A 20,443-nucleotide genomic window follows, 5' to 3' on the forward strand; every position below is an offset into this window, starting at 1 on the left:
GTATTCTTTCCCATGAAAGCACCAGATAGAAATTCTTCTTTTATAGATGTCGGCTATAAAAAGATTGTGCTGCTTTGTTTGTCAAGAATGCAGATTACTGGCTCAGGAATTCTGAATTAACGCATATAGATTCCATTAAAACCAGCCTACAAAACTGATGTCCCATGTGAAGGGTAAGTATATCTGTAAGACCATACATAAATACCAGTAAAGTACATATCTGCCTTTGTCCTGCCATATGAAACGTATTATTGGATTTTCAGTGGCAACAATGTAATGCAAAGTATGAGTTAGTCATGTGGTCAACTATTGTCCCAATCATGCATGGCGGTGTCTGATATATGCACCATTCAAATGAACGTGCACCATCCTACGTACTATTAAAATGATTTTTTTTTAAAACTGTCACGTCAGTGAAACATAATAGGAAGCAATTTATTTTCCTACAGACATACCATCACTCCAGGAAGAAGAAGGAAGAGGCACAGACGAGGATGAGCTGGAAATGGATGTTGATGAGCTCAGCGAACCAACAACTGCGACCATTCCAGTAGAAAATGTCGAAAGCAACAGGTACAAGAGTAGTCTAAGACCCATACAAGGTCACAAAATGTGCAGTCATGCCACCCACCCAACTAAAAGTACAAGCGGAGCGGGCAAGCTATACCGAAGAAGGGTTTGACATTGGTGCTGTAGACAATTTAGGCCATGATGCTCCAGGCTCCAGGAAGTAGAGTGCTTTGTCCCAATATCTGGAGAATTTGGAGAACCAGAGACCTCAATGCTTTGTGTAAGAAACAAATAAACACCTCGGTAGGTGGTAGTAAGAAAGATGGGGGCCTTGCTACTCAAATAAAAGCAGGGTGCCAGGCTCTGTGCAAGACCACCAATGACTGTCAGAGGTCAATCAACGATACTATGGAGGCATTGACAGAGACAGTCACTGCCATGTTCAACATTAAAGGAGGGTTCACATCCATACAGATGCAGACAACGGCAACTCCTAAAGAATGGATGGGTTGGGAAGGTCTGTGAAAAGGCCGGCTAATGCCACTGCTGTGCTGCACAGGCACACTGCAAACCTCCAGCTTGAGATGGGTCATTACAGTGGAAATGTTGCATGTGCCTTAGTTCGTGTTTACCACAGCACTTGAGAAGATTTAGAAAATGGATATTGAAATAGTAGAGCAAGTTGCAGCGGCAGAAATTCAGGAGGCTTCCAGTCTCAGCCTCTGTTTCGTAGTTAGGGACCGGGCCGGACTGACTACCGGGCGTTTTGGAATGCTGCCGAGCTGGGGGCTGATTTCACTGCGGTGGGGGCTGATTTTGTTGATGGAGACCTTAGTGTGTTTCGAAATAAACTAAGCAAAACGAATTTCGTTCAGCACACGCAGGTCTCCATCAACAAAATCAGCTCCCAGCTCAGCAGCATTCCAAAACGCCCGGTAGCCAGTTCCGGTCCTGGTCAGTGGCGTAACGACACTTGAGGGCCCCCCTGTAAAGTACACGCAGGTGGCCCCCCACCCTCTGGACTCAGTCCGAAAGTCTCAGGCAAGGGGCTTGCTAGTGCCAGAAGGGGAGTTTGGACGACCGCCCCCGCACCACAGGGGCTGCAGGGGCTTTTGTTACGCCACTTCAGAGTGTACACCACAACCAGAGCCAAAGATGCGAGGGAGCAGAAGCTGGTGGCTACACCTGGGGGGAAGGAGACTGTGGGCAGAAGGAGTGGAATGTATTCAATGACATACTTCATATGCCAATTGTGTTATGAAATGTGTTTACATTAATGCTTATATACGTACTGTCTCAGTTACGTACATGCCCGGATTACCAGATGATTTGTTCTAGAATACGGTTACAACTGTGAATAAACAGGAGGTATTGGTTAACTCCTTTCCCTTATTTAACTGACATTATTGTACTGTTCTTGCCTCAGAAATATTTTGTTGTTATATCTCTATGGTGTGACTTTCCCTCTGAGGCACTGCCTGTATCCTGTGTTGTTGAGGGTGTGAGGGTAGTTCCTCGTCAGCGGAGTCTACGCCAAGACGTACTTAGGGAGGACGTTTCTTGTCACAATGTTAAGCAGCAGTGCATAGCAGATATGAGATGTCTGGAGTGTAGTGTGGTGCCCAACTACTCCTGACATGGAAAGTTATGATTCAATATTAGTGTTGCAATTGTTAACAAAGTATGATGTATTCAATATTGTGCAGGGTGGAGGTTCTTCTACTTTTGTGACTAATGCAAAGGAACCTAAGGGCTTGAAAGTCAAGGTCCTTGCACCCCAGAGCGTTAGGACTTGCAGGAGTGCTTGAAATCCAAAAGCCACTATCCCCAAGCCACTCTTCCGTTGAAGTGTGAGATAAAGGTGGCCCATGTCTGCTCCTGGGCAGCCCCCACACTTTACAATGGCTTCTGTGGTGGCAGGTCCCAACCTGGGCTTTCAAAAAACAAATATGCAGTTTATCTCCTGCAGTTATATATATGGGTAGACCCAATGGTACTGGCACCTGGGTGATAGGGAGTAAAGTAAGGGATGGTCCCAGTAAACAATACTTTGCCACAAGACACATAAAACATATATTATATATTTACAAAAGTGTAGATAGACAATGCATTATCTGAATGACTGAGCAGTGTTATTTAATCACTCAGCCATGTTATTAAATGCATATATTACAGAGTTAAATTTATACACAAAATGTCCGGAGCGACAGGGAAAGCAAGGGATTGTAGGAAAAGTGATTTACGTGAGGATAAAGTGATGTGAGAAAAGATAAAGAAATTGTGCAAACAATTGATTCGTAGTTAGCAACAAAAGTTCTAGGCTAGTTATTCCGCCATTAATACACATTTGTTTACATGATTTATCATAGCAAAGCTACAAAGGAAAAAACACAGTAGAGCAATCTCAGTTGTTTATGGCAAGCTCAGAAAGAAGTGTTGACGTTTCGACCCTGAGTATATTGCAGGTTTACTGAAACCTTACGAGGGGTCTACCTCAGGACTGTGATGGGGGAGTGGGCACCGTAGGGGCCCTACAGGGAGGGCTATGATGCGGAAAATGCGGGCACATGGGCTCCAATAAACAGAGAGTGGGAAAACTGCATCCTCATGCGATAAATTCGAGCTTGTCCCGTCCACACTGGTCAAATAGTCCTGCCTATGTACATCAGCTAAGACTTTTAAAGCACAAATCTGTTCTGTCTCCAGAATTCTAAGCACACAAAGGCACAGAAACGCTCATCAGTGATGTGGAACTTATCCCAAAATAACCGGGCTGGGCGGTGCTCAATCGCTACACGCCGGCTGTTGACTGTGGCACAGTCAACAGTAGCGATTGAGCACTGTCCGGCCCGGTTATTTTGGGATACGTTCCACATCACTGAGGAGCGATTATGTGCCTTCTTCCTAGATGCAAAAAACACAGTTGATGGACAGAATGTAGAACAATGTCATACATTCACCCCAGTCCAAGGATCTGGGCCTAAATCCATCGTTTTTTTGCACTCCACACCACCCTGGGTTAGACACTGGCTATATGCAAATCAGCTCTGACCCTGTGCCTCATGGGAACAGTCCAGTCCGAACTACCAAGCCATGTCTTTCCCAGACCGGAATCAAGCATCCAAGGACCGGTTTCTGGCTATCAGCCTTCATCAGCCTGGATAGCTTGACTCCAGTGGTGTGGAGAGCCTGGGACTCACGTCTGAGCATCCCCAGCACACTCGGGGTGAAAATTGCAAAAAACACAGTTGATGGACAGAATGTAGAACAATGTCATACATTCACCCCAGTACAAGGATCTGGGCCTAAATCCATCGTTTTTTTGCACTCCGTACCACCCTGGGTTAGACACTGGCTATATGCAAATCAGCTCTGACCCTGTGTTTCATGGGAACAGTCCAGTCCGAACTACCAAGCCATGTCTTTCCCAGACCGGAATCAAGCATCCAAGGACCGGTTTCTGGCTATCAGCCTTCATCAGCCTGGATAGCTTGACTCCAGTGGTGTGGAGAGCCTGGGACTCACGTCTGAGCATCCCCAGCACACTCGGGGTGAAAATTGCAAAAAACACAGTTGATGGACAGAATGTAGAACAATGTCATACATTCACCCCAGTACAAGGATCTGGGCCTAAATCCATCGTTTTTTTGCACTCCACACCACATTGGGTTAGACACTGGCTATATGCAAATCAGCTCTGACCCTGTGCCTCATGGGAACAGTCCAGTCCGAACTACCAAGCCATGTCTTTCCCAGACCGGAATCAAGCATCCAAGGACCGGTTTCTGGCTATCAGCCTTCATCAGCCTGGATAGCTTGACTCCAGTGGTGTGGAGAGCCTGGGACTCACGTCTGAGCATCCCCAGCACACTCGGGGTGAAAATTGCAAAAAACACAGTTGATGGACAGAATGTAGAACAATGTCATACATTCAACCCAGTACAAGGATCTGGGCCTAAATCCATCGTTTTTTTGCACTCCACACCACCCTGGGTTAGACACTGGCTATATGCAAATCAGCTCTGACCCTGTGCCTCATGGGAACAGTCCAGTCCGAACTACCAAGCCATGTCTTTCCCAGACCGGAATCAAGCATCCAAGGACCGGTTTCTGGCTATCAGCCTTCATCAGCCTGGATAGCTTGACTCCAGTGGTGTGGAGAGCCTGGGACTCACGTCTGAGCATCCCCAGCACACTCGGGGTGAAAATTGCAAAAAACACAGTTGATGGACAGAATGTAGAACAATGTCATACATTCACCCCAGTACAAGGATCTGGGCCTAAATCCATCGTTTTTTTGCACTCCACACCACCGTGGGTTAGACACTGGCTATATGCAAATCAGCTCTGACCCTGTGCCTCATGAGAACAGTCCAGTCCGAACTACCAAGCCATGTCTTTCCCAGACCGGAATCAAGCATCCAAGGACCGGTTTCTGGCTATCAGCCTTCATCAGCCTGGATAGCTTGACTCCAGTGGTGTGGAGAGCCTGGGACTCACGTCTGAGCATCCCCAGCACACTCGGGGTGAAAATTGCAAAAAACACAGTTGATGGACAGAATGTAGAACAATGTCATACATTCACCCCAGTACAAGGATCTGGGCCTAAATCCATCGTTTTTTTGCACTCCACACCACCCTGGGTTAGACACTGGCTATATGCAAATCAGCTCTGACCCTGTGCCTCATGGGAACAGTCCAGTCCGAACTACCAAGCCATGTCTTTCCCAGACCGGAATCAAGCATCCAAGGACCGGTTTCTGGCTATCAGCCTTCATCAGCCTGGATAGCTTAAAAATAAGGCTATTGGATGCTAGGGGCGAGTTACGACCTCCCACATCCTGGGGTGTGTCAACATGTTTCAGCCAGTGCCTTATGTCTATGCTGGCTTTCTTCAGGACGGGTAAAAAAGGTGTGTGCAGTTAAAACTAGTGGGTGTATATCCAGACTATGTGTATACACGCCCTAAAGTGTTTTTCTATGTGTGAGTGGGGGATTCCCATCTCAAGAAAACACGCTAGTTTGTCAAGAATGCTACTTCATGGTTTGAGAAGTGGCATGGGTTGACCAAAGTTCTTGGTCAGAGCCTGCCGTGGACCTGTACTGCCTCCTTCGCTGCACCGGTCAGCGAAGGAGGCAGTACAGGTCCACGGCAGGCTCTGACCAAGAAAGCCAGCATAGACATAAGGCACTGGCTGAAACATGTTGACACACCCCAGGATGTGGGAGGTCGTAACTCGCCCCTAGCATCCAATAGCCTTATTTTTAACCGCTGACGGTGACCCAGCCAATAAAGTGTATTTGCCCTTGGGCACTGGGATCCCCGCCAAGCCGTTTTAAACTCACAATCCATAACAGTCTTCACCGCACACACAGCGACATACCTGCTCCGCTGTCTTCAGGCGTCGAAGCACACCCGGGACACGCTAGGTGTCACTGGGTGGGCCCGATGATGAAGCATGCCACCAACTAGGTTGGTGGGTGAGGGCTTTATAAGCACACCTACCAGGTGCCACAAACCGTTGACAAAACATACTTGAGTCCTTGATAAATTAAAACAATTTATTTTCTTTTGATTATTTAGCTAGTCCATTTTTGATTTACTTACATATAATCCGGGGGATAAGGACTAGCTTTCTGGTCCTCTCTCTCCTTCTTGATACACGCATATATGCAAATCAGCTCTGACCCTGTGCCTCATGGGAACAGTCCAGTCCGAACTACCAAGCCATGTCTTTCCCAGACCGGAATCAAGCATCCAAGGACCGGTTTCTGGCTATCAGCCTTCATCAGCCTGGATAGCTTGACTCCAGTGGTGTGTAGAGCCTGGGACTCACGTCTGAGCATCCCCAGCACACTCGGGGTGAAAATTGCAAAAAACACAGTTGATGGACAGAATGTAGAACAATGTCATACATTCACCCCAGTACAAGGATCTGGGCCTAAATCCATTGTTTTTTTGCACTCCACACCACCCTGGGTTAGACACTGGCTATATGCAAATCAGCTCTGACCCTGTGCCTCATGGGAACAGTCCAGTCCGAACTACCAAGCCATGTCTTTCCCAGACCGGAATCAAGCATCCAAGGACCGGTTTCTGGCTATCAGCCTTAATCAGCCTGGATAGCTTGACTCCAGTGGTGTGGAGAGCCTGGGACTCACGTCTGAGCATCCCCAGCACACTCGGGGTGAAAATTGCAGAAAACACAGTTGATGGACAGAATGTAGAACAATGTCATACATTCACCCCAGTACAAGGATCTGGGCCTAAATCCATCGTTTTTTTGTACTCCACACCACCCTGGGTTAGACACTGGCTATATGCAAATCAGCTCTGACCCTGTGCCTCATGAGAACAGTCCAGTCCGAACTACCAAGCCATGTCTGTCCCAGACCGGAATCAAGCATCCAAGGACCGGTTTCTGGCTGTCAGCCTTCATCAGCCTGGATAGCTTGACTCCAGTGGTGTGGAGTGCCTGGGACTCACGTCTGAGCATCCCCAGCACACTCCGGGTGAAAATTGCAAAAAACACAGTTGATGGACAGAATGTAGAACAATGTCATACATTCACCCCAGTACAAGGATCTGGGCCTAAATCCATCGTTTTTTTGCACTCCACACCACCCTGGGTTAGACACTGGCTATATGCAAATCAGCTCTGACCCTGTGCCTCATGGGAACAGTCCAGTCCGAACTAACAAGCCATGTCTTTCCCAGACCGGAATCAAGCATCCAAGGACCGGTTTCTGGCTATCAGCCTTCATCAGCCTGGATAGCTTGACTCCAGTGGTGTGGAGAGCCTGGGACTCACGTCTGAGCATCCCCAGCACACTCGGGGTGAAAATTGCAAAAAACACAGTTGATGGACAGAATGTAGAACAATGTCATACATTCACCCCAGTACAAGGATCTGGGCCTAAATCCATCTTTTTTTGCACTCCACATCACCCTGGGTTAGACACTGGCTATATGCAAATCAGCTCTGACCCTGTGCCTCATGGGAACAGTCCAGTCCGAACTACCAAGCCATGTCTTTCCCAGACCGGAATCCAGCATCCAAGGACCAGTTTCTGGCTATCAGCCTTCATCAGCCTGGATAGCTTGACTCCAGTGGTGTGGAGAGCCTGGGACTCACGTCTGAGCATCCCCAGCACACTCGGGGTGAAAATTGCAAAAAACACAGTTGATGGACAGAATGTAGAACAATGTCATACATTCACCCCAGTACAAGGATCTGGGCCTAAATCCATCGTTTTTTTGCACTCCACACCACCCTGGGTTAGACACTGGCTATATGCAAATCAGCTCTGACCCTGTGCCTCATGGGAACAGTCCAGTCCGAACTACCAAGCCATGTCTTTCCCAGACCGGAATCAAGCATCCAAGGACCGGTTTCTGGCTATCAGCCTTCATCAGCCTGGATAGCTTGACTCCAGTGGTGTGGAGAGCCTGGGACTCACGTCTGAGCATCCCCAGCACACTCGGGGTGAAAATTGCAAAAAACACAGTTGATGGACAGAATGTAGAACAATGTCATACATTCACCCCAGTACAAGGATCTGGGCCTAAATCCATTGTTTTTTTGCACTCCACACCACCGTGGGTTAGACACTGGCTATATGCAAATCAGCTCTGACCCTGTGCCTCATGAGAACAGTCCAGTCCGAACTACCAAGCCATGTCTTTCCCAGACCGGAATCAAGCATCCAAGGACCGGTTTCTGGCTATCAGCCTTCATCAGCCTGGATAGCTTGACTCCAGTGGTGTGGAGAGCCTGGGACTCACGTCTGAGCATCCCCAGCACACTCGGGGTGAAAATTGCAGAAAACACAGTTGATGGACAGAATGTAGAACAATGTCATACATTCACCCCAGTACAAGGATCTGGGCCCAAATCCATCATTTTTTTGTACTCCACACCACCCTGGGTTAGACACTGGCTATATGCAAATCAGCTCTGACCCTGTGCCTCATGAGAACAGTCCAGTCCGAACTACCAAGCCATGTCTTTCCCAGACCGGAATCAAGCATCCAAGGACCGGTTTCTGGCTGTCAGCCTTCATCAGCCTGGATAGCTTGACTCCAGTGGTGTGGAGTGCCTGGGACTCACGTCTGAGCATCCCCAGCACACTCGGGGTGAAAATTGCAAAAAACACAGTTGATGGACAGAATGTAGAACAATGTCATACATTCACCCCAGTACAAGGATCTGGGCCTAAATCCATCGTTTTTTTGCACTCCACACCACCCTGGGTTAGACACTGGCTATATGCAAATCAGCTCTGACCCTGTGACTCATGGGAACAGTCCAGTCCGAACTACCAAGCCATGTCTTTCCCAGACCGGAATCAAGCATCCAAGGACCGGTTTCTGGCTATCAGCCTTCATCAGCCTGGATAGCTTGACTCCAGTGGTGTGGAGAGCCTGGGACTCACGTCTGAGCATCCCCAGCACACTCGGGGTGAAAATTGCAAAAAACACAGTTGATGGACAGAATGTAGAACAATGTCATACATTCACCCCAGTACAAGGATCTGGGCCTAAATCCATCGTTTTTTTGCACTCCGTACCACCCTGGGTTAGACACTGGCTATATGCAAATCAGCTCTGACCCTGTGTTTCATGGGAACAGTCCAGTCCGAACTACCAAGCCATGTCTTTCCCAGACCGGAATCAAGCATCCAAGGACCGGTTTCTGGCTATCAGCCTTCATCAGCCTGGATAGCTTGACTCCAGTGGTGTGGAGAGCCTGGGACTCACGTCTGAGCATCCCCAGCACACTCGGGGTGAAAATTGCAAAAAACACAGTTGATGGACAGAATGTAGAACAATGTCATACATTCAACCCAGTACAAGGATCTGGGCCTAAATCCATCGTTTTTTTGCACTCCACACCACCCTGGGTTAGACACTGGCTATATGCAAATCAGCTCTGACCCTGTGCCTCATGGGAACAGTCCAGTCCGAACTACCAAGCCATGTCTTTCCCAGACCGGAATCAAGCATCCAAGGACCGGTTTCTGGCTATCAGCCTTCATCAGCCTGGATAGCTTGACTCCAGTGGTGTGGAGAGCCTGGGACTCACGTCTGAGCATCCCCAGCACACTCGGGGTGAAAATTGCAAAAAACACAGTTGATGGACAGAATGTAGAACAATGTCATACATTCACCCCAGTACAAGGATCTGGGCCTAAATCCATCGTTTTTTTGCACTCCACACCACCGTGGGTTAGACACTGGCTATATGCAAATCAGCTCTGACCCTGTGCCTCATGAGAACAGTCCAGTCCGAACTACCAAGCCATGTCTTTCCCAGACCGGAATCAAGCATCCAAGGACCGGTTTCTGGCTATCAGCCTTCATCAGCCTGGATAGCTTGACTCCAGTGGTGTGGAGAGCCTGGGACTCACGTCTGAGCATCCCCAGCACACTCGGGGTGAAAATTGCAGAAAACACAGTTGATGGACAGAATGTAGAACAATGTCATACATTCACCCCAGTACAAGGATCTGGGCCTAAATCCATCATTTTTTTGTACTCCACACCACCCTGGGTTAGACACTGGCTATATGCAAATCAGCTCTGACCCTGTGACTCATGGGAACAGTCCAGTCCGAACTACCAAGCCATGTCTTTCCCAGACCGGAATCAAGCATCCAAGGACCGGTTTCTGGCTATCAGCCTTCATCAGCCTGGATAGCTTGACTCCAGTGGTGTGGAGAGCCTGGGACTCACGTCTGAGCATCCCCAGCACACTCGGGGTGAAAATTGCAAAAAACACAGTTGATGGACAGAATGTAGAACAATGTCATACATTCACCCCAGTACAAGGATCTGGGCCTAAATCCATCGTTTTTTTGCACTCCGTACCACCCTGGGTTAGACACTGGCTATATGCAAATCAGCTCTGACCCTGTGTTTCATGGGAACAGTCCAGTCCGAACTACCAAGCCATGTCTTTCCCAGACCGGAATCAAGCATCCAAGGACCGGTTTCTGGCTATCAGCCTTCATCAGCCTGGATAGCTTGACTCCAGTGGTGTGGAGAGCCTGGGACTCACGTCTGAGCATCCCCAGCACACTCGGGGTGAAAATTGCAAAAAACACAGTTGATGGACAGAATGTAGAACAATGTCATACATTCACCCCAGTACAAGGATCTGGGCCTAAATCCATCGTTTTTTTGCACTCCACACCACATTGGGTTAGACACTGGCTATATGCAAATCAGCTCTGACCCTGTGCCTCATGGGAACAGTCCAGTCCGAACTACCAAGCCATGTCTTTCCCAGACCGGAATCAAGCATCCAAGGACCGGTTTCTGGCTATCAGCCTTCATCAGCCTGGATAGCTTGACTCCAGTGGTGTGGAGAGCCTGGGACTCACGTCTGAGCATCCCCAGCACACTCGGGGTGAAAATTGCAAAAAACACAGTTGATGGACAGAATGTAGAACAATGTCATACATTCACCCCAGTACAAGGATCTGGGCCTAAATCCATTGTTTTTTTGCACTCCACACCACCCTGGGTTAGACACTGGCTATATGCAAATCAGCTCTGACCCTGTGCCTCATGGGAACAGTCCAGTCCGAACTACCAAGCCATGTCTTTCCCAGACCGGAATCAAGCATCCAAGGACCGGTTTCTGGCTATCAGCCTTCATCAGCCTGGATAGCTTGACTCCAGTGGTGTGGAGAGCCTGGAGCTCACGTCTGAGCATCCCCAGCACACTCGGGGTGAAAATTGCAAAAAACAGAGTTGATGGACAGAATGTAGAACAATGTCATACATTCACCCCAGTACAAGGATCTGGGCCTAAATCCATCGTTTTTTTGCACTCCACACCACCCTGGGTTAGACACTGGCTATATGCAAATCAGCTCTGACCCTGTGCCTCATGGGAACAGTCCAGTCCGAACTACCAAGCCATGTCTTTCCCAGACCGGAATCAAGCATCCAAGGACCGGTTTCTGGCTATCAGCCTTCATCAGCCTGGATAGCTTGACTCCAGTGGTGTGGAGAGCCTGGGACTCACGTCTGAGCATCCCCAGCACACTCGGGGTGAAAATTGCAAAAAACACAGTTGATGGACAGAATGTAGAACAATGTCATACATTCACCCCAGTACAAGGATCTGGGCCTAAATCCATCGTTTTTTTGCACTCCACACCACCCTGGGTTAGACACTGGCTATATGCAAATCAGCTCTGACCTTGTGCCTCATGGGAACAGTCCAGTCTGAACTACCAAGCCATGTCTTTCCCAGACCGGAATCAAGCATCCAAGGACCGGTTTCTGGCTATCAGCCTTCATCAGCCTGGATAGCTTGACTCCAGTGGTGTGGAGAGCCTGGGACTCACGTCTGAGCATCCCCAGCACACTCGGGGTGAAAATTGCAAGAAACACAGTTGATGGACAGAATGTAGAACAATGTCATACATTCACCCCAGTACAAGGATCTGGGCCTAAATCCATCGTTTTTTTGTACTCCACACCTCCCTGGGTTAGACACTGGCTATATGCAAATCAGCTCTGACCCTGTGCCTCATGGGAACAGTCCAGTCCGAACTACCAAGCCATGTCTTTCCCAGACCGGAATCAAGCATCCAAGGACCGGTTTCTGGCTATCAGCCTTCATCAGCCTGGATAGCTTGACTCCAGTGGTGTGGAGAGCCTGGGACTCACGTCTGAGCATCCCCAGCACACTCGGGGTGAAAATTGCAAAAAACACAGTTGATGGACAGAATGTAGAACAATGTCATACATTCACCCCAGTACAAGGATCTGGGCCTAAATCCATCGTTTTTTTGCACTCCACACCACCCTGGGTTAGACACTGGCTATATGCAAATCAGCTCTGACCCTGTGCCTCATGGGAACGGTCCAGTCCGAACTACCAAGCCATGTCTTTCCCAGACCGGAATCAAGCATCCAAGGACCGGTTTCTGGCTATCAGCCTTCATCAGCCTGGATAGCTTGACTCCAGTGGTGTGGAGAGCCTGGGACTCACGTCTGAGCATCCCCAGCACACTCGGGGTGAAAATTGCAAAAAACACAGTTGATGGACAGAATGTAGAACAATGTCATACATTCATCCCAGTACAAGGATCTGGGCCTAAATCCATCGTTTTTTTGCACTCCACACCACCCTGGGTTAGACACTGGCTATATGCAAATCAGCTCTGACCCTGTGCCTCATGGGAACAGTCCAGTCCGAACTACCAAGCCATGTCTTTCCCAGACCGGAATCAAGCATCCAAGGACCGGTTTCTGGCTATCAGCCTTCATCAGCCTGGATAGCTTGACTCCAGTGGTGTGGAGAGCCTGGGACTCACGTCTGAGCATCCCCAGCACACTCGGGGTGAAAATTGCAAAAAACACAGTTGATGGACAGAATGTAGAACAATGTCATACATTCACCCCAGTACAAGGATCTGGGCCTAAATCCATCGTTTTTTTGCACTCCACACCACCCTGGGTTAGACACTGGCTATATGCAAATCAGCTCTGACCCTGTGCCTCATGGGAACAGTCCAGTCCGAACTACCAAGCCATGTCTTTCCCAGACCGGAATCAAGCATCCAAGGACCGGTTTCTGGCTATCAGCCTTCATCAGCCTGGATAGCTTGACTCCAGTGGTGTGGAGAGCCTGGGACTCACGTCTGAGCATCCCCAGCACACTCGGGGTGAAAATTGCAAGAAACACAGTTGATGGACAGAATGTAGAACAATGTCATACATTCACCCCAGTACAAGGATCTGGGCCTAAATCCATCGTTTTTTTGTACTCCACACCACCCTGGGTTAGACACTGGCTATATGCAAATCAGCTCTGACCCTGTGCCTCATGGGAACAGTCCAGTCCGAACTACCAAGCCATGTCTTTCCCAGACCGGAATCAAGCATCCAAGGACCGGTTTCTGGCTATCAGCCTTCATCAGCCTGGATAGCTTGACTCCAGTGGTGTGGAGAGCCTGGGACTCACGTCTGAGCATCCCCAGCACACTCGGGGTGAAAATTGCAAAAAACACAGTTGATGGACAGAATGTAGAACAATGTCATACATTCACCCCAGTACAAGGATCTGGGCCTAAATCCATCGTTTTTTTGCACTCCACACCACCCTGGGTTAGACACTGGCTATATGCAAATCAGCTCTGACCCTGTGCCTCATGGGAACGGTCCAGTCCGAACTACCAAGCCATGTCTTTCCCAGACCGGAATCAAGCATCCAAGGACCGGTTTCTGGCTATCAGCCTTCATCAGCCTGGATAGCTTGACTCCAGTGGTGTGGAGAGCCTGGGACTCACGTCTGAGCATCCCCAGCACACTCGGGGTGAAAATTGCAAAAAACACAGTTGATGGACAGAATGTAGAACAATGTCATACATTCATCCCAGTACAAGGATCTGGGCCTAAATCCATCGTTTTTTTGCACTCCACACCACCCTGGGTTAGACACTGGCTATATGCAAATCAGCTCTGACCCTGTGCCTCATGGGAACAGTCCAGTCCGAACTACCAAGCCATGTCTTTCCCAGACCGGAATCAAGCATCCAAGGACCGGTTTCTGGCTATCAGCCTTCATCAGCCTGGATAGCTTGACTCCAGTGGTGTGGAGAGCCTGGGACTCACGTCTGAGCATCCCCAGCACACTCGGGGTGAAAATTGCAAAAAACAGAGTTGATGGACAGAATGTAGAACAATGTCATACATTCACCCCAGTACAAGGATCTGGGCCTAAATCCATCGTTTTTTTGCACTCCACACCACCCTGGGTTAGACACTGGCTATATGCAAATCAGCTCTGACCCTGTGCCTCATGGGAACAGTCCAGTCCGAACTACCAAGCCATGTCTTTCCCAGACCGGAATCAAGCATCCAAGGACCGGTTTCTGGCTATCAGCCTTCATCAGCCTGGATAGCTTGACTCCAGTGGTGTGGAGAGCCTGGGACTCACGTCTGAGCATCCCCAGCACACTCGGGGTGAAAATTGCAAAAAACACAGTTGATGGACAGAATGTAGAACAATGTCATACATTCACCCCAGTACAAGGATCTGGGCCTAAATCCATCGTTTTTTTGCACTCCACACCACCCTGGGTTAGACACTGGCTATATGCAAATCAGCTCTGACCTTGTGCCTCATGGGAACAGTCCAGTCTGAACTACCAAGCCATGTCTTTCCCAGACCGGAATCAAGCATCCAAGGACCGGTTTCTGGCTATCAGCCTTCATCAGCCTGGATAGCTTGACTCCAGTGGTGTGGAGAGCCTGGGACTCACGTCTGAGCATCCCCAGCACACTCGGAGTGAAAATTGCAAGAAACACAGTTGATGGACAGAATGTAGAACAATGTCATACATTCACCCCAGTACAAGGATCTGGGCCTAAATCCATCGTTTTTTTGTACTCCACACCACCCTGGGTTAGACACTGGCTATATGCAAATCAGCTCTGACCCTGTGCCTCATGGGAACAGTCCAGTCCGAACTACCAAGCCATGTCTTTCCCAGACCGGAATCAAGCATCCAAGGACCGGTTTCTGGCTATCAGCCTTCATCAGCCTGGATAGCTTGACTCCAGTGGTGTGGAGAGCCTGGGACTCACGTCTGAGCATCCCCAGCACACTCGGGGTGAAAATTGCAAAAAACACAGTTGATGGACAGAATGTAGAACAATGTCATACATTCACCCCAGTACAAGGATCTGGGCCTAAATCCATCGTTTTTTTGCACTCCACACCACCCTGGGTTAGACACTGGCTATATGCAAATCAGCTCTGACCCTGTGCCTCATGGGAACGGTCCAGTCCGAACTACCAAGCCATGTCTTTCCCAGACCGGAATCAAGCATCCAAGGACCGGTTTCTGGCTATCAGCCTTCATCAGCCTGGATAGCTTGACTCCAGTGGTGTGGAGAGCCTGGGACTCACGTCTGAGCATCCCCAGCACACTCGGGGTGAAAATTGCAAAAAACACAGTTGATGGACAGAATGTAGAACAATGTCATACATTCATCCCAGTACAAGGATCTGGGCCTAAATCCATCGTTTTTTTGCACTCCACACCACCCTGGGTTAGACACTGGCTATATGCAAATCAGCTCTGACCCTGTGCCTCATGGGAACAGTCCAGTCCGAACTACCAAGCCATGGTAGTTCGGACTGGACTGTTCCCATGAGGCACAGGGTCAGAGCTGATTTGCATATAGCCAGTGTCTAACCCAGGGTGGTGTGGAGTGCAAAAAACCGATGGATTTAGGCCCAGATCCTTGTACTGGGGTGAATGTATGACATTGTTCTACATTCTGTCCATCAACTGTGTTTTTTGCAATTTTCACCCCGAGTGGGCTGGGTATGCTCAGACGTGAGTCCCAGGCTCTCCACACCACTGGAGTCAAGCTATCCAGGCTGATGAAGGCTGATAGCCAGAAACCGGTCCTTGGATGCTTGATTCCGGTCTGGGAAAGACATGGCTTGGTAGTTCGGACTGGACTGTTCCCATGAGGCACAGGGTCAGAGCTGATTTGCATATAGCCAGTGTCTAACCCAGGGTGGTGTGGAGTGCAAAAAAACGATGGATTTAGGCCCAGATCCTTGTACTGGGGTGAATGTATGACATTGTTCTACATTCTGTCCATCAACTGTGTTTTTTGCAATTTTCACCCCGAGTGGGCTGGGTATGCTCAGACGTGAGTCCCAGGCTCTCCACACCACTGGAGTCAAGCTATCCAGGCTGATGAAGGCTGATAGCCAGAAACCGGTCCTTGGATGCTTGATTCCGGTCTGGGAAAGACATGGCTTGGTAGTTCGGACTGGACTGTTCCCATGAGGCACAGGGTCGGAGCTGATTTGCATATAGCCAGTGTCTAACCCAGGGTGGTGTGGAGTGCAAAAAAACGATGGATTTAGGCCCAGATCCTTGTACTGGGGTGAATGTATGACATTGTTCTACATTCTGTCCATCAACTGTGTTTTTTGCAATTTTCACCCCGAGTGGGCTGGGTATGCTCAGACGTGAGTCCCAGGCCCTCCACACCACTGGAGTCAAGCTATCCAGGCTGATGAAGGCTGATAGCCAGAAACCGGTCCTTGGATGCTTGATTCCGGTCTGGGAAAGACATGACTTGGTAGTTCGGACTGGACTGTTCCCATGAGGCACAGGGTCAGAGCTGATTTGCATATAGCCAGTGTCTAACCCAGGGTGGTGTGGAGTGCAAAAAAATGATGGATTTAGGCCCAGATCCTTGTACTGGGGTGAATGTATGACATTGTTCTACATTCTGTCCATCAACTCTGTTTTTTGCAATTTTCTTCCTAGATGCGTCACTTTGTAAATATGGTGCAACAAGGCACATTTTTTACGCCGCGGTGCGTTACAAAAAGTGACGCACCGGCGGCGTATAAGTGACTCAAGGGTTCATAAATAAGTCCCATGGTACCCACATATACTATTTATGATGTGGTCAGCAATCCTGCACCTGTTGTCAGAGTTCGAAGGTGAATAGAGATTCCCTATTTATGCTGCGAAAGGTGCCTTAAAGGAGCATCCGTGCATAGCCCCAAGAATTCCAGCAGAGTCCCTAATCACACTACATTCACTGGCTGTGACCATTTCTGGCATCACAATCTGACTGCTTTCCATCGCATAGTCTCCAGAGGAAAGCACGGCTTCACCTCCTTATGAACAATTCTGACAATTGCTTATTGGAATCAATATCACGTATGAGATCCACATTCCAGCAAATACATCAGGAACATGGTCCTTCGTTAAATATTGTACTACTGAAAGGAAACTAGAAATATCTCACTTGTCCTGATCAACTCAGGTTGTAGAAATACTTTTGTGTTATTTCTTCAAGCCACCTTATTTTGGTTTTCTTTTCTCGGAGTATGACATTTATACCACGCTAGATCCTTTTTAAAACAAATTGAAATGTTGGTTGCATACCCAAAGCCTCAACCATCTTTGCATTCAGTCATTCAGATGTCCTCAAACGTAATCTTCGGCTAATTAGCATATAAATTGAAAGTAATATACCCTCTTAAAATATTCTTAAACTAATGTAGAAGAAGGTTGAAAAAAAATCTCTTGGGGTTTCTATTATGTGTAAATATTGTTTGCAGGGCTTTGCCACGCAGTGAAACATTTACTAATTGTCTGTGCGACATACCATATCTTGTAATAAAATTTTTGAAGCCGGCTGCTATCTGGCCGTCATGAATTTATTCAGGAATGTTTTCTTCACATTTTGCAATCCTTCCATCAATCTGATAGTTTTTGTGTTCCAAAATATTTTTTTATGAAAGTTCATAATAAAAAAAAGGTACATTTTCTTCTTTGCAATTTTCCAGTTTTATTACATGCTGGATAATGACTGGAATATATGTTATGCATCTTAAAGCGTTAATGCAATTTCGTGTTGTTATTGTATGTATTTTGTTGGTAGGATTACTGGAATTGCTGTGATAATTTGTGCGATATACATTTGGAATGGACGAGTTATTTAGTGAGTTTGATATAAGGACATCATTTTAAAAAACAGAATTGCTCTTCAAGGGTCTCCTCTGTCTATCTCTGAGGTCTCCCGGATTAAACTCGTTTGTCATCCTTCTCTAAGTACTAGAGAGCTAGTCCTTAACCTGGTGTCCATGGACTCCTGGGGATCTGCTCATCTGCTGTGAGGGTCCACAACTGTTTAAAAAAATGTAGTCATGTTATCAAATTAATAAAGTATTTGTATACACGTTAAAAACGTAACTAAATTATGATGATTTGTGAGGCATCTGTATCATCCCAGGGGTATCCTGGTGCCTAAAAAGGAGAAGAGCTGCCCTGACTGGGTCCTTTTGGAATAGCCAGGTTTTCAGACTTTTACAAAATTGTAAGATGGAGCAGGTGACTTTAATGCAGAGGTCGTCAAACCTTTGTAGGTTGAGCCCCCCAGATGAATTTGTTTAGATGTTGGGCCCCCCACCACATGACAGAAATTTCGAGAATCTTGTACACTACATAATCGACCGCCACGTGCATATCAATTGCCACATTCGGCAAATAATGTTCAACACAATAAGAGTGTTTATTTAGTAAACTGCAGGGGCCTCATTTATGAGGCAGTGCGTCACTTTTACGCCGCCGGTGCGTCACTTTTTGTGACGCACCAGCAGCGTAAAAAATGTGCCTTGTTGCACCATATTTACAAAGTGACGCATCTACCTACTGCGCTACATTATACCTACGCCATTATACCTATGCCTTCTGACGCAAGACAGGGTCATAGAAGTGACACAGTGAAATCAATAAGATTTCACTGCGCCACTTCTAGGACACAAAGGCGTCAATTTCTTACGCCTGCCTCACAGCAGGCGTAAGACTGACGCAGGCCCGACACACTCCAGCAATGCGTCATTTTTGCACAATACAGATATGTCAGAAATACTGAGGTATCTGTAACTCCTTGCGCCATGATGCGTCATACTGTAAATATGACGCATCATTGGTCTTGCAAGGTGGGCGCAGTGAAAAGTGACGCATCGCTGTTTTCATGCAGTGATGCGTCACTTTTCATAAATGAGGCCCTGAAGGTTTGTGAGTGGGTGTGTTGAAATGACAGAGGCTTATTACACAGCTCAAAACACCATTTTCCAAGATAAAATGAGCGCAAATTGTTTTTACTAGGATGCTTTGTTTTACACATGACATAGATTAATAATAACACAACCAACATAAATGTGACGGGTATGCTGGTTTTTAGCCACATAGGCTGTTAATCTGTGGATGGATTTTTGCTGCTGCCATCCTCAGGTTGTGCTCCACGTCCAGTCTTGAACAGTACTTACAGCCTGATTCATGTACGGGCCGTTTTGCGTGTCCCTAATAGCGATTCATAGCGACTCGCTATAGAGGAAACGCAAAACGGCATTCATGTACTTTTCGGAGAAAAAATAGCGACTCGCACGCGGGCGCTAAAGCCGTTAGCGACCAACTAAAAACGCAGAAAAATCGCTATTCCCGGCTACCTGCGATCGGGATTGCGACTCGCAATCCCGTGCGATCGGGATTGCGACTCGCATTCTCGCGCGATCGGGAAAACCGGAAGACGCATTCCGAGCACCGTGATGACATCACATCCAGGAAGCAGGCAGTTCCCACCCCCAAACACCACAGTGACGCTATCCTACGAGTGAGCACGTCGGAAAGCAGACGCCTAACCAGCGATAGCGACTCCAGAAACGCCTGAAATAGCGACCGCCATGTCTGAGGAACCTGTCCCTGGCCCCAGCAACAGCGCAGGACGAAAGCGCAAGCTCAAGTTCTCAGAGCAGGAGCTCGAGAACCTAATTGAAGGGGTGGTGGCCAACCATGACAGGCTGTTCGGCCTCAACTCCAGGAAGGTCCCAGAGCAGGACAATCGGAGGATCTGGCTGGGAATAGCCTCCAGCGTAAACTCGGTGGGTGTGGCCGATAGGTCCTTGGAGGAGCTAAAGAAGCGCTGGTATGACCTCCGAGGTCGTGCCAAGGAGAGGGTGGCGGAGCGCCTTGGTGAGGCATCGGGCACTGGAGGTGGCGGACCGACAGTCCCACCCAACACACCCCTGGAGGACCAGGTTGAGAACACCTTGGAGAGGGAGGCGTGCGTTGGCGTGACCCCTCTGGACTCCTCCCGCCCCACCCAAGACACCCAAGGTAAGTGGCATGCGACTGCGACCCTGTCCCCTATGACCGTCCCTGACCAAATAGGCTCACTCATTGGCCCTTAGTCATGCCTATGTTGTGCATCAGGAAATGCCCTGAAGCATTGTGGGAGATGTAGTATGTCCACAATGTAGTAGTACCACAATGCAGCCAGAAAGGTTCCAAAGTACGCAAATCCACAGCCATCCAGGGAATGTCACCCAGCATGCATGTAACATCTGCACGTCTGACAGTC

The sequence above is a fragment of the Lissotriton helveticus genome, chromosome 4_1 (assembly GCF_964261635.1).
Source record: "Lissotriton helveticus chromosome 4_1, aLisHel1.1, whole genome shotgun sequence".
Lineage (NCBI taxonomy): Eukaryota > Metazoa > Chordata > Amphibia > Caudata > Salamandridae > Lissotriton > Lissotriton helveticus.